At 44.5% G+C, this 24,313-nt stretch overlaps 1 protein-coding gene across 11 annotated transcripts in view; it reads left to right on the forward strand.

Moving 5' to 3' along the window:
• The first annotated feature begins 19,657 nt into the window (after positions 1–19,657).
• Positions 19,658–24,313, forward strand: part of CSGALNACT1 (chondroitin sulfate N-acetylgalactosaminyltransferase 1) — a 329,577-nt gene continuing 324,921 nt past the window's right edge. For 6 of the 11 annotated variants that reach the window (XM_043454678.1, XM_043454691.1, XM_043454684.1 and 3 more), the window contains exon 1: positions 19,658–19,792. The gene's annotated coding sequence lies outside the window, so the exon portion shown is untranslated. Of the gene's footprint in view, positions 19,793–20,227; positions 20,251–24,313 lie in introns of those variants that run through there. The other 5 variants (XM_043454673.1, XM_043454686.1, XM_043454681.1 and 2 more) reach the window with 3 other exon arrangements.

Below are 24,313 nucleotides of genomic sequence, written 5' to 3' on the forward strand. Positions count from 1 at the left end.
GGTCATAAAGAATCGGACACGACAGAGCAGCGAGCATACATGCACACACACACATGGGGTAAAAAGTCTGTCTCGATATCCAAGATACTTATCTTGACCGGTATCAACATATCAAAGTGAATGTGAAAAAAAAAAACAAACCCAAAGTGAATGTGGTTCAGTAAATTGACTTAGGGTGACTTTTAGAACAACAATATATTCAGATTTTTTTTATTAAAAAAATTTTATAAAAATTTATTTTTTATAAAAACATTTATTAAAAAAATTTTATAAAAAATTTTTTATTAAAAAACCACATGTTAAATGTGTTAAAATAAAAAAAAACTTTTAAAAACTCTTTAAAATTTATATAAACAATATGTACTTCTTTGAAATTCAGAAAAAACAGGCAAGCAAAAAAGAATAAATTATCCACAATTCCACTACCCTGAAGTCACCACCAATAATATTAATTTTTAATGCTTTTCAAAAGAATTAATTTTTATTTTAAAGTGACACATGTTCATTAAGTAAAAAAAAAATACTTAGTCTCATTAATAATAATAATAAGAACAGTAATAAGAGCTGGTCTTTATTGAATGTTCCCTATACACCGGCCTGTGGTCTTAGCTTACACGCAGGAAAACACAACCATTTTCTGAGTAACATTTGAAATGTTATTGTTAATTTCTGATCCTTTCCTTCCTTCTGTATACAGACATTTAAAAAATTATGTAGTTATAATTGTACCGCATGAACAGTTTTGAATTCTGTTTTTTAATAACAGTTCTTTTCTGTGATGGTCCATTTTCTTTGATGTCACTTTTATAGTATGTTATCAGACAGTGGTATAAAAATGCCCTTTTCCTGGTTGTTTACTATTTCATGGAAGGCATGTAAACAATTCATTTAACCATTTCCATTTTGTTGGACATATTATTTCAACTTTTTCGTATAATGCTCTTTTTACGTTATTTCTTAGAGTAGATGATTTTCTTAGAATAGATGGGTCTATCAGAAACAGAACTTATTGGCTCAACTTAAGGAATAGTTTTAGACCTCTGGAATGTGTTTTCAAATTGCTTTACCAAAAGGTCGTGCTTACTCATGTTGGCATCATCATTATATAACAATACCAGGATGTTTCTTGTTCTTTTCTGGTTTGAGAGAAGCAAAATAATATACTGTATTTAATTAGTTTCTCTTTGATTATGACCGAGTTTAATGATCTAACAGTATCGTTCCCTTTTTTAATGAATTACCTGTCGTGATGTTGCATTTTATCCTCAAAACTGTAATGTCTTTTTAAATCGCGAGTCCTATATACTTATTGTACAATTAAAGCAATATAGAATGCAATTAAGAGCAGATACTCCTTCCCCATCTGCTTCATCTCACTCCCGCAGGACCGTTGGGCAGGTGCATCCTCAGACCTTTCTCTAAGATTCAGGAGTCAAGCTCTTTTCCTGCGTGGTGCTCAGTGGGAGGGAGCTGAATTTGATATGCGTTCTCTGTGAAGCAAAGACATTCCCCTTGTCTTTTGTACTTGCCAGCAGTACATTCTGTTCGTTGGCCTTCTCCTTCTTTTTTAAAATAGCTTTGTGTATTTGTTTTTGGCTGTGCGTGGGCTTTCCTCTAAGGAGCAGGGGCCACTGTCGAGTTGACCTGAGCGGGCCCCTCAGGGTGGCTCTCTTGTGGTCGGGGTGGGCTCCGGGCGCCCGGGCCTCGCCAGCTGTGGCACGTGGGCGCACGGGCTGTGGCCCCCAGGCTCCAGAACACAGGCTAAGGAATTGTGGCGCGTGGGCTTAACCGCTCCACGACATGTGGGGTCTTTGCGGACCAGAGGTCGAACCGCGTTGGCAGGCAAATTCCCAACCACTGGGTCACCAGGGTAATCCTGAATGCCTCTTTTAAAAAGAGTTAGGTTCTCTTGTTTCCTAATGAAGAATCACATCTTTTTCTTTTAAAGATTAGTAAATGCCTAAATTTTGCCATCTAAAGGTTTTAAAAGAACGTGGGGTGATGGATCATGGCTAGATCGTGTAAGACCAGGGTTTAACTACAGTCAGCTGAACTATTGGTGAGTAGATTTTCAAATTTTGGTTTATCAATTGAAAGGATTTTAATGTTTCACCATGATTTCGATTTCGATCTTGCCTAACTGGGCAGCTGACTTCTCAAACTACCTGTTCATTCTTTTTTTTTCCCCCTACTGTGTCAATATAAATTTACACAGTATAAAATTTGTTAATACCATTTTAATCATTTTAAGTGTTCACTTCAGTGGCATTATATTCATGATGTGCAACTGTTACCATATGTCCATTTCCAGAACTTTTTCATCACCTTGAGCAGAGACTCTGTACCCATTAAGCAGTAGTGGGTACCTCCCTCCCCTTCTCCTACCCATGGTAACTTCTATACTGCTTTCTGTCTCTGAATTTTCCTTGTCTGTGAATTTCATATAAGTGGAATCATAAAATATCTGCCCCTTGATGCCTGACTTATTTCACTTAGTATAATGTTTTCCAGGTTCATCCATGCAGTAAAATTTTGTTTATCCATTTACTTGTTGATGGACACAAAGATGTTTCTGCCTCTGGCTATTCTGAATAATGCTGCAATGAACACTGGTGCACAGATACCTGTATCTGTTTGAGTTTCTGCTTTCAATTCTTTTAGGCATATGCCTAGAAGTAGATTTGCTTAATCATATGATAATTATATGTTTAACTTTTTGAGAAACTGCTAAAATACTTTCTACCACATTCTCGCCATTTAAAATTACCACGACAATGAAAAAGTTTCCAATTTTTCATGTGTTGGCCGATGCTTGCCATTTCCCTTTTTTAAAAAATTTAAATAATAGTCATTCTGTTGTGTGTGGAGTAAGAGCACATTGTGATTTTGGTTTGCATTTTCCTAATGATTCATGATGTCGAGCATCTTTTCACATGTTTATTGGCTGTTGCAGCTCTTTCTTGGAGAAAAGTCTATTTAAGTTCTTTGCCCATTTGGGAATCAAGTTGCTTGTTTTCTGTTGTTGACTTGGAATTCTTTATGTATTCTGGATACTAATCTCTTATCAGATTTGCAAATATAAATATTTTCTCCCATCATGAAAGTGAAAGTCACTCAGTCAGGTCCGACTCTTTGCGACCCCATGGACTATACAGTCCATGGAATTCTCCAGGCCAGAATCCCGGATTGGGTAGCCTTTCCCTTCTCCAGGGGATCTTCCCAACCCAGGGGTTGAACCCGGGTCTCCCACATGGCAGGTGAATTCTTTACCAGCTGAGCTTGTCCTTTTACTCTCAATGGTGTCCTTTGATGTACAAAAGATTTAAATTTTGATGAAGTCTATTTTATCTATTTTTTTTCTGTTGCCTCTGCTTTTGGTGTCATATCCAAGAAATCATCTTCAGATTCAAAGATTCAAGATTCAAAGTTACGAAGGTATTCTCTTATGCTTCGTTCTAAAAGTTTTATGGTTTTAATCTCTTTAGTTCTTTGATTTTTTTTTTTGCTAACTTTTGATTTAAGTTTTGTGTGTGGTATGAGGATATTCAGTTTTCCCATCACCATCTGTTGAATAGATCATTCTTTCCTCATTGTATTGTCTTGGCATCTTTGCTAAAAATCAACTGACCATACATGTGAGAGTTTATTTTGGGGGGGCTTTGTGTTCTAACCTATCGGTTTATATGCCCATCCTTATGCCAACACTTCACTGTTTTGATTACTGATGTTTTGTGGTAAGTTCCCAAATCGGGAAGTATGAGAACTTCCCACTTTGTTCTTTTCTTAAAGTTCTATTTGGGGTCCATTGAGATTCCATATAGATTTTAAGTTGGATTAGTTTTATTTTTGTGAAACACATTATAGGGAGTTTGGGAGTTTGGTAGGGATTACACTGAATCTGTGGATCACCCTAGACACAACTGTCAACTTTAAAATATTAAATTTTCCATTCCAGTAACACAGGCAGCCTTTCTGTTTATTTACATCTTCTTTAATTTCTTTCAGGAATGTTTTGTAGTTTCAGCATACAATTTCTTGCCTCCTTAGTCATACTTATTTCTAAGTGTTAATTCTTTTTGAAGCTATGGTAATTGAAAAAATTTTTTTTTCTAAATTTCCTTTTCAAATTGTTCATTGCTGGTGTATAGAAACTGAATTGATGTTCATGTGTTGTTTTCGTATTCTTCAACTTTGTTGAATTCACTTATTTGCTCTAACGATTTTTTAAAAAATTAATTAAATTTGATTTGGAGGGTGGCACATACCCCTTCCATTCTCCAGCTAGTATAATATGTGGGAGGACTTTTTTCTTGCTTATTATTTTTTTAAATTAAAAATTTATGTGATTATTTATTATGGCTCCGCTGGGTCTTTGTTGCTCGCGAGTTTTCTCTTGCTGCAGAGCGCAGGCTCTAGGGCATGCAGGCCTCAGTATTGTGCTGCACGGACTCAGTTGCCCCTCGGCATGTGAAATTCCCTGGATCAGGGCTCAAATCCATGTCCCTTGCATCAATAGGTGGATCCTGAACCACTGGACCACCAGGGAAGTCTCTAATCTGTTTTTTTTGCATGTGGAATCCTTAAAAAAAATATTTTTTTTGCGTGGCATAGATGATCATGCCATGTGCTAACGGACAGTTTCACTTCTGTCAAGTTTTTATTTCTTTTTCTTGCCTAACTGCTTTGGTGAGGCCTTCTAGTACTATGTTAAATAGATGCGGCAAAAGTAAGCATACTTGTTTTGTTCCTTATTAGGGGACAAGCTTTCAACCTTTTATTATCAAATGTGATGTTTCCTGTGGGTTTTTGTGTATTGCCTTCATCATGCTGAAGAAATTTCTGTCTAGAAATTAGGCTTCTAGAATTAAGTTTGTAGAAATTGGAAACCATTTCAAAGAATTGAGAAAGCCAAAATCCTCAAGAGGGATGGTAAAAATCTTACTGTCTTAGTAGAGTTCTCCAGTCAATGATATTGTTTCAAACCAGACGTGATGGTACAAAATGGTACAGTCCTTTGTTATTACATTCAAGAGCTCTAAAGCTATTCATAACCCTGAGCCAATAATTTTTTTGAAGAGTGATTTATCCATTCTAAGGAATGGACTTATCTTAAATATATAAAGAGTTTTATAAAGAAGCAAAAAAAGTTTCTGCATTGTATTGTGCATCCTGGGACATGATTGGGAAAGTTGAAGTCAGAGCATGGATTTGTTCACAGCTATAGAAGGTTAAAGTCTACAGATTGCTACCAGGACAACACAGAGAGCTTCAGACACCTTCTCTTCACTTTGCATCCACAGTTCTTTTGTGAAGTGAAACATTAAAAAAAATAATAATCCAGTGTCTCAATGTGATAATGTGGTCAACGCTGGGTGGCTAAGTAAGATCTCATGTTAAGGAACAAAACGGATTTATTTGGCAAGACAGAACAGTGGAGTAAGGGATGAAAATGGTATTTCCAGTGTGGTTTATGTGTCCTTTGCATCAGGGATGCTCTAGAACAGCGGTTCTGAACCAGGGGGATTTTGTCCCAAGGGACCTTTGGCAGTGTTTCATGAGACATTTTCTTGTCCTGACTCGGGGTGGGGGGATAGGGGATGGGGGACACTGCTGACATCTAGCGGTAAAAGCTGGAGATGCTGCTCAGCACTCTGCAAGGGTCTTCCCTTGTAGCTGGTAAACAATCTGCCTGAAATGCAGGAGACCGGGTTCGATTCCTGGGTTGGGAAGATCCCTTGGCGTAGGAAATGGCAACCCACTCCAGTGTTCCTGCCTGGAGACTCCCATGGACTACAGTCCCTGGCGGGCTACAGTCCATAGGGTCACAAAGAATCGGACACGACTGAAGCGACTTAGCAGCAGCTTCAGATAAAAGCATCAGATAACAGTGTGTGTTTGTGCATTGGGCTTCCCTGGTGGCCCAGTGGTAAAGATTCCGCCTGCCAAGCAGGAGACGGTTCGATCCCTGGGTCAGGAAGTTCCCCTGGAGAAGGAAATTGCAACCCACTCCAGTATTCTTGCCTAGGAAATCCTCTGGACAGAGGAGCCTGGCGGGCTACCATTCTGTGGGGTCGCAAAAGAGTCAGACACGACTGAGCGACATTTACTTTTAAAAACATCAGTTGCCTGTGACATGCTAATTCCCAACCCCTGTCCCATTAAAGAGTTTAGAAACACAAGGATGATGTGAAATATTATTTTTAAAGATGGAAGTGATCCTGGTAGTTTCCTGGTGACTTTCAAAAACTTTTTTATTTTGTAAAGTTTTAAATATAGTCAAATGTAGAGAGAATAGTATAATAACAAATTCTCATATTCTCATCGCCAAACCAGTGTGCCAATCTTGTTTTTTCTACCTCCTAGCCCAACTTTTTTCCTTTGTTCCTTGAAGCCTTTTAAAGCAAACCACAGATACCAGATCATTAAACCCATAAATATTTCAGTATGTAAGTAAGTCCTTTAAAAATTACATCTGTTAAATCTTTGTTAGTCTCACTCTCTCCTTATTAGATTAGGAAATTAACAGGGTTAGTGATTTCTCCAAAGCCATGTAATTAGTGGCAGAATCAGAGTGAGAATTTTAGTGTTCTTAATATTTAATCCCATATTCTTTCCCCATAAAAATGTTGCCTCTAAAGATTACCTGCTTTCCTCTAAAAAGAAAAAAATAGGAACTCTGCAATTAGATTCTCCATGAGTATCTTATATTGCAGCCATCTCGAGAGATATTAAAAATGTAAATTCCTGAGCCCTGACCCCAGAGAATCTAATTGCTTAGGGCTGAGGTGGAGCCAGTGGTTTGTTGGAGTCAACTTATCCTGGTTAAGAGCCAACTATTAAATTTTAAGGAATTTAATGAGCCAATGACCAAAGATCATTAAAGATTAAATTATATGTGCTAACAGTTAAATACTGTAAATTAGAAACAAAGATAACAAATATTTAAAACTCATCACCTCTTAGACTTTACTGCGCTCCACTATGATCTGTGCTCTCGAGGCTATGCACGTTGTGTCTGGCTGGTGGAAATACCTGTGCTGCTGGGCGTCTGTTCCGCTCGGCATACTCAGTGGAGGCTTGAAATCAGCCAGGTGAGAGCATTTACATGTGGAAATTGACAAAACAAACCAGGCTTGGTTTATGGTTTTGTTGATTATTTAGACTTAAGAAAGTAATGGAGAAAAATGTTGATAATGCAGATGGAAATTAAAATGTGTCGTGTCTACGGCCATCACATTTTGAATAGTACAAAGTATGATAAAATATTCTTCTAATAGTCAAAAAGCAATTACAGTTCAGCAGTCTCTCACATCATTAATAGTTGACATTTCACTTTCCTTTTACTTATTAATCTTAACAAAAATATCGACCCACATTCATGTTGGAACTACACTTATCATCAATCGCCACTACAAGTTGGCTATAGATAGAAGAGTTTTGCAACAAAAAGAAAGCTTTCTGTAGGAATCAATTAGCTGTACAAAATTTATAATAAAAAGATTGTTGTGTCATTAATAGTAAAGTATGTGTTATGCATCTTTTTATCAGCAAGAATATACTTTTGTATATTGCCTACATTGTATTGTAGAGCACCTACATTGTTTTCTTTTTTTGCTTCTTTGGAGAGCTAATTGATGAATATTTTCTAGTTTCTGGGTGAAACTCAGGAATCTGCATTTTAATGAGCATGTTTGGTATTCTTATGCCTCCTGAACTTGGAGAACCTCTGTTTTAGCTGTTGAACATAAAGATCGGGAGCATTACTCAAGACTGGGAACGAATCCGTTCCTGAAGATGTCTCTCCTGCCCTTTTACGATCCTCCCCTCCCACCTCTCCTGGCCACCTTACACCCAGGCATCTCTGATCTGCTTTATGTCACTAAAGGTCCTTTTGCATTTTCTTACAGAATGTGCACTTTTTGGTTTGGCTTTGTTCACTTAGCATAACTGTTTTGAGTTTCATCTATGTTGCTGTCTGAATAGTTTACTTCTTTTTATTCTGAGTAGTATTCCATAGTGTGGATTCAACACAATTTCTGTATTCATTCAACGCTGATGAACATCTGGGTTGCTTCCATTTTTGCTGATTACAGATAACATTGCTGTGAGCATTTGTGTGTACATCTTTGGACATACATTTGAATTTCTTATGCGTAAATAGCTGCTGCTGCTGCTGCTAAGTCACTTCAGTCGTGTCCGACTCTGTGCGACCCCATAGACGGCAGCCCACCAGACTCCTCCGTCCCTGGGATTCTCCAGGCAAGAACACTGGAGTGGGTTGCCATTGCCTTCTCTGGTGTAAATAGCTAGGAGTGAAATGGCTGAATCACCTGGTTGATGTGTGTGTAACTTTTTAAGAAACTGACACACGGTTTTTCAAAGTGTCAGAGGTCATTTTTTTCTTTTTTTGTGTGGTGAGAAAAGCACGAGTGATTCTGACATCGGCTTGAGATTTTCATGTGAACACCCTGAGCAAGCCAGTAATGCAATTACACAGTAATTCATGTGCTTTAAATAATTATGTAGTCTTGAATCCGCAGGAGTGGGAAGAAACTAGTTTATAGCAATGAACACTGTATGGAGCTCGAGATGCTTATTTAATTCACTTCATTGGCTGATGATACATTTGTCCGAATCTGTTTTCCATTTCTCTGCCGTTCTTGTTTGCCCTTCCATTTCCTTTTGTGATATTCTGAACCAGACAACATCTTAGGAGGTATTTTAAAAGGTTTAAAATTTGGGGGTAATAAACAACTCACTCACTTCAGTAAGCATTATGCTATACATTATTTGATTTCAGTATTTTAGCTGAAGGCAACTAATTAATATTTAGCACATATACACTGACGACATACTCAACATAGATAAAGGGGTGTGTGTGTGTGTGTGTGTGTGTGTGGTGTTTGTTTTCCACTCGAGAATATCCTCTATGAATATCTCCAGAGTAGTGAGACCAGCGATGCTTCACTCAGGCTGACGGGGGCTGCAGCTCTGATTCCTTTCAATGACATGTTAGTTTCACAGACTGTCACTCCAAGAAGCTACCTGGCTGGCCTCTCAGTTTACCTGGCTCTGAGGGGTCCCTGTGAAGAAAGAACCTGAAAGCTAAGACTAGATATGTGATTATGACATAAATAAATTTTGCAAACCCCCATCCAGTAACAGCCCACCTCCGGTTAACTGTGTCTAGAAATTCAGGGCTGCGTTTCTGACAGGAGGTGGCCACAGGGAGCCCTGACTAGGGGACGCTTTCTTGTGTAAACCTGATGGCTTCTTCACCACTTCAATTGCAGTGTTATTTCCCAGTCCCCCCACCGCGGCCCCCGGGCGGACTGCTCAGAGGCAGGCTGGGAAGAGCCATGAGCCTGCCTGAGCCTCACGGAGATCCCCCAGGAAGACTTGGCCCCATAGCCCTTCCTGCCCCAGGAAAGAGGCCACACGTGCAAACTCCCCAAATCAATGGACGAATGCCCAGTTCCCTTTTGATGAAATTCAGCTGCAGTGTGGTATTGTTATTTCTTTTCCCATTTTATTTGTAGCACCATACGACTCTGGGGTTAAAAAAAGAGAAAACACCACATCATATGCACAGCAATAAGTAACATTTCACCACTCTCTCCTGGGCATTATTCTCAAATATTAATACACAGCAGAAGTTATGTCAAGTCTTCAGAAAGCCCCTTCTCAGTGAGAGAGCAGTCTGTATTCTCTGCCCATCAAGATAAAAGCTCTGTCTGGAGGGAAGCGCTGTTTATAGATCCTGGGACTATTCGTCTTCCAAGATGTTGGTTTTAAAAAAAAAAATTAGGAATGAGAAGTATCTGTTCTGTGAGAAGGACAAGAAACAAGAATCCCTCTCTATTTCGACAGGTAAACACTGTTAGTACGACTCTAGTTGTTGGCTCAATAGCTTGAAAATAAAGGATGTTGCCTGTCACCTCAATTGGAGTAGAAAGCACGGCATCACATGACTAAAGAATAAAGCAAACGATGGAAAAAGTAGGTCCATTCATTAAAATCTTGTTTAACTTTGCATTGTAGTACTTGGCCACACTTGCTAAAAACTCTGACCCTGTGTATTTATTATTTTTTAATTATTTACTTTTTATTTTGTATTGGGGTGTAGCCGATTAATCGCGTGAAAGTCTCAGGTGAACAGTGGAGGGACTCAGCCATCCATATACGTGCATCCACTCTCTCCCAAACTCCCCTCCCGTCGAGGCTGCCACAGAACATTGAACAGAGTTCCATGTGCTATACAGTAGGTCCTTATTAGTTATCCATTTTAAACATGGCAGTGTGTACATGTCCATCCAATGGACACAACTCCCTAACTATCTCCTCTAACCCCATCCTTCCCCCTGGAACCATAAGTTTGTTCTCTAAGTCTGTGAGTCTCTTTCTGTTTTGTAAGTTCATTGGTATCATTTCTTTTTAGAGTCCACATATAAGGGATATACAATATTTCTCCATCTCTGTCTGAAACTTGACTCAATCTCTAGGTCCATCCATGTTGCTGGAAATTGACCAGGTATATTTAGACTCGGGGTCCCCAACTTCTGGGATCTAATGCCTTGATGACCTGAGGTGGAGTTGATGTAATAATAGAAATAAAGTGCACAATAAATGTAGTGCTCTTCAGTCATCCCCAAACCATCCCCCCTCAATCCTGGTCAGTGGTGAAATTGTCCCTTGGGAAACCAGTCTTTGTTGCCAAAAAGGTAGGGGACCGCTGCTTCAGACCATCAGAAGCACTCGAATGTTGGAATGTGAGCCAGGTGGGCTAGATCCCACGTCTGGATTCACCTTGTCCTCAGAGGGGGCCTGGAGATATGGCTGGTCCCCAGTTTTTCCACCACAAAGAATATACTTTATAATTTTTTGCCCTGCAGACATGATGTTTTGAAACATATTCTTAGTTATCTAAGTAGTTATTAATACATCAGGCTAAGACAGGGGACCCCAAAGGTGTGTCCACTGGAAAAGAAGCTGGTCTGGGCATGAATCCTGGCCCTGTGGCTGACCAGCTATAGGATCTTAGAAGAGCTATCAGTTCAGTTCAGTTCAGTTCAGTCGCTCAGTCGTGTCCGACTCTTTGCAACCCCATGAATCGCAGCACGCCAGGCCTCCCTGTCCATCACAAACTCCTGGAGTTTACTCAAACTCATGCCCATCGAGTCGGTGATGCCATCCAGCCATCTCATCCTCTGTCGTCCCCTTCTCCTCCTGCCCCCAATCCCTCCCAGCATCAGGGTCTTTTCCAGTGAGTCAGCTCTTCACATGAGGTGGCCAAAGTATTGGAGTTTCAGCTTCAGCATCAGTCCTTCCAATGAACACCCAGGACTGATCTCCTTTAGGATGGACTGGTTGGATCTCCTTGCAGTCCAAGGGACTCTCAAGAGTCTTCTCCAACACCACAGTTCAAAAGCATCAATTTTTCGGCACTCAGCTTTCTTCACAGTCCAACTCTCACATCCATACATGACCACTGGAAAAACCATAGCCTTGACCAGAGAGACCTTTGTTGGCAAAGTAAATGTCTCTGCTTTTTAATATGCTATCTAGGTTGGTCATAACTTTCCTTCCAAGGAGTAAGCGTCATTTAATTTCATGGCTGCAGTCACCATGCGCAGTGATTTTGGAGCCCCAAAAAATAAAGTCTGACACTGTTTCCACTGTCTCCCCATCTATTTCCTATGAGGTGATGGGACCAGGAGAGCTATATACACTCTCTAAGCCTGTTTCCTCATTGGGTGTGGCAAGCATGTAAACGTGTATAATAGCTGAGAGCAGCGCCTGCAGCATAGTAAAAGCCAAAACCTTAACAATGATAATGATAATGATGACATTATTATTATTATTTGAATTAGCCAGACAGAAGGGCCAGTCCTCCTGAGAGCGGCCAGGAGCCCCACCCACAGTGTCCAGAGGGACACGGCAGACTTTGGGCTGAGGGATGTTGCTATATTTTAAAGGGGTGTGGTGTGCCCGGCAAGAGTTCGTGGGCAGGGGAGGGTCTTGTTCGAGGGCAGGGGTCTGAGTGGATTCTGCTTGGGTTGTCTAGGTTAGAGCAGGATTCGGTTAGGGAGTAGTGTTGTAGGTGGAGGAAGTGAAACTGGAAAGAACAAACTAAAAGTCACCAGGAAGGGATGAGGGTCCTGGTCAGACAACCAGGCTTCAAAGCCGTGGTTGTTCTCAGAGGAGGACTCAGACCTACAGGAAGGGGAGAGGGTGCAGCTGGTGGGGAGTGGATGCTCACGGTGGATACAGACTGAGGGCAGCAAGACCAGAGACATCGCTTGCTGCTCCACTGTGGGGCTGTGGACCTGAATGTGTACGTGCCTACTAAGTCGCTTCAGGCGTGTCCGACTCTCTGGAGTCTCATGGATTGTAGCCCATCAGGCTCCTCTGTCCATGGGATTCGCCAGGCAAGAATACTGGGTTGCCATTTCCTTCTCCAGGGGATCTTCCTGACCTAGAGATCAAACCTGCATCTCTTAGGTCTCCTGCCTTGGCATGCAGATTCTTTACCACTAGCACCATCTGGGAAGCCTGTGGACCCAAACAGTTTAGGACACATTTAGGGTTCGAACACGGCTGGGTCTTTAGATTCAAGGTCTTGAGAGCCTCTAACAACAATGACCTTTCCCATTTGTAGTCACATTATTTTTCTATTTCATCTCTGATCCATTCCAGATTTAAACCAAAGATTCACCCTTATCAAAGGGATAGGATAAATTTACCTGGTGGCTTGAATTACAGATATGGTCGTGATGCCAGAAAACCACAAGGATGAGTAAATATACAGGCAGTTACAATTTTAGGCTGAGGTGGGCGGCCAAGGTGGTGACCCTGTCACCATCCACATCTCCCAAAGTCCTGCAAATGTCATCAGCAGGAAATCTGATGGATTTACTGTGAATGGATCCATTGGGAGATGTCAGTGTAATTGCACCGATTTCAGATGATTCTAGTAGAAAAAAAAAACAGGGAGACTTTTTGTGGCTAGTTAGCTGATGCTGTCCTACTGGGGAGAAACATACTTTTTTCTGCTGGGTTTTTGAAGTGATGATAATGTCTTACCTACAGCTGAATATACCCAGTAGATGCTACAGAACTTCACGCTCACACCCCTACCCCACCTCTCAAAGCCCTCTGGCTCCTAAGATCCTGGTTCCTGTCTTTCTCACCACACTGGTTAGTTTCCTTCACAAAACCTCTTTTTTTGTCCAGTTAACTCTAATGTCCCCTGGATTATGCTCTCAGTAAGATCCTTTCACTGTATATACTTTCACCCTCATTTAAATGATCACATGTTGTACGTGAGGGTCTCCCCATTCCGCCCCAGCCTACCCTGAGTTCCAGATCTCTGGTTCTGACGGAAAACCAGACCTGTCCGATGGGTCCCCCAGATACTGTAAGCTCAGCCATTTTCACACTGAATTTCCTGTTGGCGTAAGCTGATCACAATTCACGCCCTCCCTCCAGCCCCTGCAGAGCGGGGAGTGTGTGGACCTCCCTCTTAGGGCCTCACAGAGGCCTTGGGGGGGATGTGCTCTGAACAGCTAGGAGCTCTTCCAGCCAGAAAGGCTGTGATTAGGCAGCTATTACTGCCGGCCTGCATACACAATTTCCTGCTCATGAAAATCACATCATGAATTCCTTATTTGCCATTCAGAGTCCCCCGTGGCCTGGACTCAGGCCACTTCTGGACTCTTACCCCTCTCTCCAAACGTGCCCTGAGTTCTGCACCATCTCAGGATGTATGCAGCTCTTTCTTTCCTGGCCTCACTGCTCAATGATTCTTGGTACCACCCTTCTATCTTCTCTGCCCATCAAAAGCCTACTCATCTTTCAAGATCCATCTGGAAAGCTACGTCTAACATGAAGCCGTCCACAGGCATCTTGAAGGCCTCTCTTTTTCTTCTTTGAGTTCCTATAATGCTTGTCCCATGTTTCCTGTGGCTTCCCTCATAGCTCAGTCAGTAAAGAGTCTGTCTATGGTGCAGGAGACCCGGGTTCAATTCCTGGGTCAGGAAGATCCCTGGAGAAGGAAATGGCAATCCACTCCAGTATTCTTGCCTGGAGAATCCCTTGGACAGAGGAGGCTGGCGGGCTACAGTCGGTGGGGTCGCAAGAGTCGGACACAACTTAGCGACTAAACCACCAACCCAATCCTACTAGAGTAAAAGGTTAAGGGTTGTGCTTAGCCGTTCCACGTGCCTGGCACACTCAGACTGCCTAACTCACTGGTACGCCATGAAAAGTGATTTGCCTAAAACGTTCTGGCTGTGTTTACATAAAAGCTAAATGTGTCTCATACAGCATGGGGGGCAGTGCTGGCATTTTGGAGTTTGAATAGCTCCCTCTCAGATGCACGTGTGCGTGAGTATACACAACGAATCCCTTGTGTGCCTGGGTTTAGACATGTATGAAGAAAGGAAAGGGAAGACCCTTGCTTCTGCAATTGGCAACGCTTGTTTCCTGCGGCAGCTCTGCCTTTCCGTGTCTTTTTGGTCAGCGGTCATCACACTTCCTGGGCTTCCCTTTATCAGTGATAAAGGAACTCCAATGCAGGAGATGTGAGAGACTCAGGTTTGATCCCTAGTTCAGGACGATCCCCCGAAGGAGGAAATGGCCACCCACTCCAGTATTCTTGCCTGGAAAATCCCATGGACAGAGGAGCCTGGTGGGCTACAATCCATGGTGTCGCAGAGCCAGACATGACTTAGTTACTAAACAAAAACAGCAATTGCACTTATTGCATCTCCTTTAGGATGAATTTTCCCTGACCTCTTGATTTTGACTATCCTTGCCCCTCTCATCACCAAGTGTTAATATTTTACATACTAGCTTTCCTGTTCTAACATCCTTTTGCTTAGTTGCTAAGTCATGCCCAACTCTTTGCGACCCTGTGGACTGTAGCCCTCCAGGCTCCTCTGTCCATGGGAGTCTCCAGGCAAGAATACTGGAGTGGGCTGCCATTTCCTTCTCCAGGGGATCTTCCCGACCCAGGGATCGAACCCATGTCTCCTGGATTGGTAGGCGGATTCTTTACCACTGAGTCACTAACATCCTTGAGTCAGCTTATACAGCCTATGTCTACTGCCAGTAATAAAGATTCTTACAGTAACATGTTATTGAAACACATTCTCTTTTTAACAGAGATCTTATAGCATGTATTTATAGCAGTGACAGGGCCCAGAGTAAGGCCTGGAGGTCGGACAGGACTTTGAAGATACTGACTTAAGTGATAAATGATCTATTTTTTTTTTTAAAAGATGCTAATAATGCTTGGAAAGAAATAGTAATATTTAAAATAATCTATCCATCAGAGTTAAAAAGGTTGGCTGCACAGAGTTAAAAGGGCTATGTGTACAGAGTCATCTGTATACTTTAGAGACCTGGGGGGTCCAAGGGATATGTCTACAAGCTGGTATTCCTGCTGTCCAAGAAGACAGGCCCGGGTGAGCTAGATCTCTACAAGGGTGGATTACCACGACTGCTGTAGAAATAAAAGGCCCCGTCTTGAGCTCATCTGTGTTTAGATCTCAGGATTTTATGTCAGGCGGATGCAGACCAGATGTGAGTTTGTCTCTGGTGCTGCCCCGCTCTAGGGTTTTTCTGTGGTTCCCTCTGTAAGGCGTTTCTCGTCTCCTGGGGTGGGGGGTGGGGATGCTGGGGGCACAGACGCAGAGTGGCCGCGTGGTGTGCTGGATGCTTCTCGGCGAGCCTGCTGCCGGCACGAGCCCGGGGAACTGCTCCAGCCGCCTGGCACGTGGGGAGGAGTGCTCGCTGGGGGCGCCAGGATGGGAGGCTGTCTTGTCCCTCTTGTCCTGCTCCTGGACCGACCTGGGGAGAGAGAGCGCGAAGAACAGAGGGTGCAGGACCGCAGATAATACCAAGCAACTCATTGAGTCTGATGCCTTCTGTAAAGATGTTATTACAGAACGACTACCAGAAATGAAAAGCATACTTTTCCTTCCCTGGTGGCTCAGCTGGTAAAGGATCTGCCTGCAATGAGGGAGACCTGGGTTCGATCCCTGGGTTGGGAAGATTCCCCTGGAGAAGGGAAAGGCTACCCACTCCAGTATTCTGGCCTGGGGAATTCCATGGACTGAATAGTCCATGGGGTCGCAGAGAGTTGGCATGACTGAGGGACTTTCACTTTCCTTCCTTCCTAAAACTGGGACCTCCCCTAGTCCCCACCAACTCATACACATTTGCCCAAGTCACAGCCTTGGAGTTACCCCAAGTTACTCTCTTTTCGTTCCGCCCTCTGCCGTGTAGCACGACCACCATCCACCCCACCAGAAAATGCCGTGTGGTCACACTCCAGGTTGTATCCTGAGCCTGCCTCCCCTCTCCATCTCTTCTGTTACCACCCTGATCCTGGTCACCGTCACCCGCTGGACTACTGTAGCAGTTTCTTCATCAGCCTGCCTGCTTCCTCACATGCCTTGCTGAGTCACTCTTCTACATAACAGAGTCCTTTTTGGAAAATGTAAACCAGATCACATCGTTCCCAAGTTAAAACCCTCCAAAGACTCCCCATTGCACTTGGAATGAAATCCAAAATTCTCACCAAGGCTTCCCCCAATTTTTTTTTTTTTAAAGCATCCCTTACTCAGTCAACACATTTTATTTTATTCTTTTAAAAATATACTTATGTGGCTGCACCAGATCTTAGTTGTGGCATGTGGAATCTAGTTCCCTGACCAGGGATCGAACCCTGGTCCCCTGTATGGGGAGGGTGAGTCTTAGCCACTGGACCACCAGGGAAGTCCCAGTCAACACATGTTAATCGCCCTTCCACTACGTTTGAGTTACAAGGCTTATGGAATGAGGTCTTCAATGTGTGTGATTTTTGGTCTAGAAAAACAAAGCTTGCCTTTTTAGGTCACATGTTACTTTCCTCAGTTTAAGTGAAAATCTACTTGCCAATACACTGCATACCCGGGAGATGCTACGGACTATAATTAGACCCAGCCTGAATGATGCACCCACCCCCACACCCAGATCCCTGCTTGAACACGACAGACCTCACCTATCAAATGAGTCCCTCTGACTCCACAGGACAGTTGCTGTAATCTAAGAAATCAGATAACCCTGGTTATTAGAGCTATTTAAAGGAAGAGTTAACACACTTGAGTGACCGCCTGACTGCGTCTCTTAGTAAAACAGTAATTGAGTTTTAATGAATGGGCTTCACAACTGTTCCCTCTGCTCCTGGACGGCTCTGGGTCCGGCTTCTCAAGGATCCTGGCGAGGCCTAGCAGTCTGACCTTGAACTGGGTGAAATAATTTTGTACTTAAAGCTTAGTACCGGGAAAAAAAAAAAAAAAAAAGCTTAGTACCTATGCAGTATATATCTGAAACAGTTATTAAACAAATTACAGATTATACTATACATATTTTGTATTTTCTCAGTATAAAATTTTGACATCATATGTATTGTTTTGCAGTATATGTATTTTTATTCATTTAAAAAATGTGTTACTTTTCCCATATAAATTTTTAAGTTGATATGTTGTATATTCCTTTTACTTAAGAAATTTTTTTTTTTGGCTGAGTGGCATATGAGTGGGATCTATAGTATCTTAGTACAGTATGTTTTCATATGACTAGTTCTTCCCCCGCCCCCTGCCCCCATAAGGATAAAAAATCACTCTGGCATCACGATCTTATTTCCAGAACTTTCTGTATATTTTTGTACTTTTAACAACATTACCAGGACCTGTGAAGGGGGTAGCACCTTTATAAATAGGTTATGGAAATTCACATAACATATTTTGAATCCTAAATCACTATGTTTGTGAAAAGCGTTTACATAAGAACATGTCGACTGAAAGCTGAAACCCACGTAGAAAACTAAGAAAGTCTAAGGGAACCCATTCTTCCACTGGTCACTGTCCCAGATCCCTTTGTCTATGTCCATCGCAGAGGGCGGAGCTCCAGGGGTGAGCGGGATGCACGTCCCCTTGTTCTGTTTCTGTCCCTGGTAGAGACTAAGGATGACCCACACCACCTCAGACCAGTGCCCCCTCTGAAACAGTGCCCCCAAATAATCTATATAATCAAAATAGTATCTACCATATAATTACCAAAATAACATCTACTTTCTTTCTGGGTAGCACACCCACAGAAAGTATTATGTTTTCTCACATTAAGCTATGACTTAGTTTTGTAGTTTTATCATTTTTCAGCTGTCTTATTTTTTCATTATTGTATTAACTATTGTGAAAATGTACTTTAGGATCAGGTACACCTTAGCCAGCCCTTTATGACTCGAGACATGTGTGTCGATGTGAAACATATTGATGCCTAGATCACTGTGCTGATCTATTAGTATCTAACTGAGAAAGACTGGAAAACTTCTTCAGATACCTTGACAGGTGTGTTACAAACCCTGGAGAAAAGGTGATTAGTCTTGACTTGATCTCTGTTTTCCTTGTATGGGACAGGGAAAGAAACAATTGCAGCCACAGAGGGTGCCCCCTATCTTCCCCACGGCCAGTCCCCATGACCTAGAAATTGAGTCCCCTGCAGCCCGGTCCAGCAGCCCCTGCTCAAGTTTTTGGTTCATCCTCCAAACCAGATTCTGCACTTAAACCCTAGTAAATAGAAATTCTGGAGACATCATTGAACAGAGCGATGGCAGACACCTCAGCAGAGGAAAGAAAATAAATGCTTTAACAATCCACCTATCACTTCCCGGAGGGGGGGAAGTTGGTGACAGCTGGAAGGCTCTGAAGAGGTTCCTTATTCCCCAGAAGGCTTGGTGGTGCTGGCTCTAATCTTTACAGGACTCATCACTAACCCAGCCTCCATGGGGGCCTCCATCTGCCCAGCGGGGACTGTCACATGACATGGATGGAGGAGGCTTGACCAATGACTTGTAATATGTGTGGATGCCCGTTAGCTATTAATTGACCATCTCCGTTGCTTTGCCACGTTTTGGGGGCAGCCCACTGACACTATTTTTCTTTCCTTTGGGAAATGCTTGCTTTCCCCCCTCTTTCCCAAATCACAATTGAGCTCCTGTGGGGACCTCATCACGAGGTAACTCACTCAAGGGTGTGGGGACTGGGGCCCGAGCCACCGAGGTCCCCGGGCATCCGTGGAAGAGGGATGACCTCGCCTGGGCCGGGGGCCGTCGAGGCAGGAAGCAGGCTGAAACCGCCGGACTGCTGGCTCCTGGAGGTGCTTCCAGCAGGCAAACACGGTGCCTGCCTCCGGGACTACGGCCCTGTGCCCGCAACTCCTCGGCCTGGGGACTTCCAGCGCTCCGTTTGGCCAGGCAGTGGACGGGGCACCAGGAGCCAGAAGACTGCGTTTTAGCTCTGGTCCTGCCTTGGCACAGCCGCGGGGCCTCTGCAGACGGGATGGCAGGTGGAGAGGTGGCCTCCTCCTGCTGGACACTGGCCCTCCCGAGTCTCCTTCATTATACCGGGGTTCAAGATACCCCAAACTCCGCCTCCCGAAGAAAACCTACAAGTCCAGGGCACCCGTGGCCCCGAGGGCATGTGTGTGTGTCGGGGGGGCTTTCTCGTCCACACCCTCCTGCCTGCTCTCCACCCCCATCCGCCACCTCCCTCCGCGGCCCCCCAGCGGCCGTCAGGGGTCCCTGCAGACCTCACTCCCCGCAGCGGCGGGGCTCGGGGCTCACCGCTTTCCGACCTTCGCGCGCGACGAGTACACGCTCTCTCCGGGGCGGGCGTCCGAACCCCCCAGGGCCGCGCAGACGGCGATCACGGGATTAATTCTCCCCAGCGCCGTCTGCAAAGTTTTGGTGAGTGAGTCGGCCCAGGGCGGGGAGGGCCGCCCAGAGCGGCGAGGGGCCAGACGGGTGGGAGGGAGGGAGGGGGTCCGGAAAGAGAAAGGACCACCCTCGCCGAGGAGACACCGACCCTCTCTCTCCCGGCCGGAGCCCGGCTGCCGCCGCGTCCTCGCCCCCCTCCCGCAACTTCTCGGGCCTCGGGCGCGCGCGGAGCCGCCACCTGCGGGGTGGTCTCGGGCGCGCCCGGCGCGCGGGGAGCCGCTCGGGCCGGCGCGCCCCCCGCCCCGCCCGCGGCTCGTCGCCCCCCAAGCCCCAGCCCCAGCCCCGGCTCCGGGCTTGGCGGCGGCCCCGCGCTCCCCGCCCGCGGGTCCCCGGAGGCTCGGCGGCCGCCGGAGCGGGAGGTGGAGCCGAGCCCGCGGCGCCGCGCAGGAGGAGCCGCCGGCGCTGGGAGCGGCCGGCAGCGCCCCGCGGTGAGTCGGGGCCGGGCGCGGGCGCCGCGGGGGCCGTCGGGGGCGTCCCGGCGCCCCCCGGCCCGCCACCTCCGGGGGGCTCGCGGAGGCAGGGCCGCGCACAGGGGGGTCGCGCCGCAGGGAGGGGAGGGAAAGGAGAGGGGCGAGGGCGGCTGCGATCGCGAGGCGCCGCGCCCGCAGGTGGGCGCGCGGGGTCGCCGGCGAGGCTTCCCGAGAGGGGTCGCGCGCGGCCGCGCCGGGGTCCCTCTGGCTTCACTAGCCTCCGGCGGCGGCCTTTAGCTGTTTAATGACTTTCTCGAACACCCACTTTAAAAAGTAGCCTCTGCACGTGCCCACGTGACCGCTTTGCTGCTCCGCACCAAATCGTCTTCCCTGGGATGGAGCGGGCGCTGGGAGCGCGCCTTGGCGGCGGGAGGCAGCCAGCCCTCTGGCCTGGGACCCGGGCCCGGGGCGATCGCGCCCGAGGGTCGCCGCGTTTCGGGGTGCTGGGAGGAAGTGCCTTGTGCGGCCCGTGGAGGGGCCATTCGAGGGCACTGGTCTGGGGTGGGGCGGAGGGCGGAGGGCGCGGGTGGGGGTGGGTGAGGAAGGCGCTACAAAGACGCCCAAAGTTGTTGTTTCCGCGGCGCTTCCTGCACCTGCACTGGCGTCGGGGACTTTGAAGTTATCTTTTCATCGATGAGCGAAGGGACGGGAGAGGAGGAGGCAAAACAGCGGCGTGCAAGCCGAGACAGCGAGCCCTGGGAAGCACCAATTCATGATAGAGGGGGTGTTTCGCAAACTCCACTTTCATTCTGATTTCAAAGCCTCTGAGTGGTTTTTACTTAATGTTATTAGAGAAGTCTAGATAATAAAGATAATTAGCTGTTCTTTCACGTCTTTTTTACTAGAAATTGAAATTCAGTTCTGCCGGATTTCTTGTATTTTGTTCACATTTTCATTCCAGAAAGTCATAATTATCATAGCATTACTGGCCACAATGAAGTTACGAACAAGCCCTGCCCAGTGGTGTCATGTTGCTAATTGGAAGGAGAAAAGTGTTTCAAACTTGGATATAGAAGCATAAAGCGAAAACATGAAGCTTTAGTTTTAGAAAGTGATTTGAACACGTGTGGTGGTGTTCAGTCGCTAAGTCAGTCCAACTCTCTGAGACTCCATGGACAGCAGCAGGCCAGCCTCCCTGTCCTTCACTGTCTCCGGGAGTTTGCTCAAGTTCATGTCCATTGAACTGGTGCATAATAGGATGTGGAGTGGGCTGTTGTGCTTCCAGAGAAGGTCGGTTCCTGGAAAACCAGAGATGGGCCACTACGTTTGAAATATGTGATGGTTCTTTCTATCCTGTATGTGCTCTAAAGTGTATGGTATTGAAATGCTTTAATTCTGTTCATCTTTGTGTTCCAAACCGCAAACTGTATTAATGAAGTTCAAAGCAAAATCTCCAGCTTTTGGATTCACCAAATTATACTGAAGTGATGGGAACTTTGGCTTTGCCATCTCAGACTCCTGGTCTCCAAGCAGCCTCCCCTTTATTAACTGTATGACCTTGGGCAAGCTCACAGCCTTGGTTTCCACTTTGTTAAGAGCCAATAGTATCTCTCACTTTATGAAGCTGTTCGGGAAAAGGAAATAACACTTAGGGACTTACCCCTAGCATTGGGAGCACAGTAAATGCTCTGGAAAAGTTGTCTCTTGTCTTCCTTCCAGATTTGGCATGCCTCAGTATAGTTGTTTTTCATTTAAACTTCCTTCTGCCTTGCCACCTTCCTTCCTGTCCATTCATTCAAGCGCCCTTGACTGAAGAGCCTCAGATGCCGCCCTGTCTGGGTGTTTGGAAACAGTGGGGGTGGGCGATCCTGCAGGTTTTTCCTGTTGGTGAGCCTCCATCATGAAGTCACAGGTTGATGAATTGTCCTTCCTAGTCTTCACGATGCTCCAGATCTGTCCCTGGTATAATGTTGTCACGTTGGAAAGAAAGTACGGGAAGTGTACGGTGCTGGCTCTGGCTCTTAGCTTGTGTCTCCAGGCCAGCTCGGGCCTGGCAGGGTGGGGCTTCATAAATATTTGTGGATTTGAAAGACAGGATGTAATGAAGTTATTCTTCAAGTCACATTTTTTTTTCCTAGTGAAAGCACCTTGGGATTCTAAATGATGGCTCTACTGTATATTGGGGCTAATAGAGGTTATTATGGAAGGCAGCTCAGGTAGACTTTATTACCTATCGATTTGCCCTGGTGGTGAAGCAGCCTTGGAAAAACTGCAAAGCCAAGTCAGAGCCGCGGCTCCACCACTAGGGGCCCCCTCTGCATAGTATATCAGCCAGGCTGTTCTTTGCCATTATGTCCTTTAATGCAGCTTTCCCCAACCTTTTTGACACCAGGGACTGATTCAGTGGAAGACAGTTTTTCCGCGGACTGAGGGATGGGTGGGGGATAGTTTCAGAATGATTCAAGTGGATTACATTTATTGTGCTCTTTATTTCTATTCTGATTACATCAGCTCTGCCTCAGATCATCAGGCATTAGATCCTGGAGGTTGGGGACCCCTGCTGTAGTGTATCAATAGCAAAGGAACGGAACTTCTCGGGTTCTCCACATGGAAAAGGGCAACCTTGTGTGAGAAGCATTACTGAATGCCTAAAAATATGTGCAGGTGGTCTTAAATGTCAGATTCGGTACCATTTTAGAATAACTTTAAAATTAAAGGTTTAAAAGAGATTTAGGAATTGGGTTTTTTGCTCTGTATATCCTTATATTCCAATATATGATTTGAAAAACTGTCTAAAAATTCAAATCTATGCTTTTGGCCTAGTATTTTCAGGGTTTAGGGAGAGTGTTTTTGGTTGAGCTTATTTTTATCTTTTAATGTGCTTAATATTGCTTTGTTTCCTCAATTGGTACTTGGAGCACTAATTACTTGCTTCTCAAGAAATTTATCTGGCCAGCAGAAGCTGCTGGTGTCTTTTTTAAAAAAGGGGCTGCATGAAATTTCACACATAAAAAGTATATTTTATTATATTCTGAGAATGTATCGTTGAAAAGCATTTTTCTTCTGGGAGTTTTTGAAAAACCCTCTTATTTCCAGATTCTAACCTGAATGAAGCTAGTCAGGCTTGACACTATTGGACAACTTGAAGGTGTGTTGGTGTTTTTATTAGTCAGATGGAATTTGCTGTTTGGTAGGAAAAAAACACAAGGTATGTAAGCAAACATGATGACTGAAAATATTGACATATTGTTTATGGGTGAGAAAGAGACTATTGTGCTTTCAACTTTTCAGTAAAATTATAATTACAGTGACAAAGTAAATACCAATCGGTGAAGTAAAACTTAACAACAGTTACAGAAGAGTTCAGTGCATTGCAAGCCCCAAATTTTACCGAGGGGTTTCTTATCAGTTCAGAAAGTCATCAGACTTCTGATTTTCACATGATGGAACTTCTATTTTCAGTATTTTTAATGGATGTGTAGTTGATTTAAAATGTGTTAATTTCTGCTGTACAGTGGGGTGATTAGGATATATATTCTTTTTATATTGTTTTCCATTATGGTTTATCATAGATACTGACTATAGTTCCCTGTGCTATCCAGTAGGATCCTGTTGAGTCTGCATGAAAGCTTACGTCTGCTGACTCCAACCTCCCACTCCACCCCTCCTCCAGCCCCCTCCCCCTTGGCAAGCACGGTCTGTTCTCTATGTCTGTGAGTCTGTTTCTCTTTCATAGATATACGTTCATTTGTGTCATATTTCAGATTCCATTTATAAGTGATATTGTATGGTATTTGTCTTTCTGACTTATTTCACTTAGTGTGGTAACCTCTCGGTCCACTCTATCCATTCATCTGTCGATAGACACTTAGGTCGCTTCTGTGTCTTGGCTATTGTGAATAGTGTTGCTATGAACATAAGGGTGCGTGTTTCCTTTTGAATTGTAGTTTTGTCTGGATGCATGTCACATGGCGACCCTTTAAAACCAGGCAATCTGTTCTTTGCTGCCTTTCGGTCAAAGTCTAGATCATTACTAAGAACCGGGGAAGAGGAATTTCTGCTTCGCCAAGGTTGTAGATCA

This window comes from Cervus canadensis, chromosome 31 (assembly GCF_019320065.1).
Source record: "Cervus canadensis isolate Bull #8, Minnesota chromosome 31, ASM1932006v1, whole genome shotgun sequence".
NCBI lineage: Eukaryota > Metazoa > Chordata > Mammalia > Artiodactyla > Cervidae > Cervus > Cervus canadensis.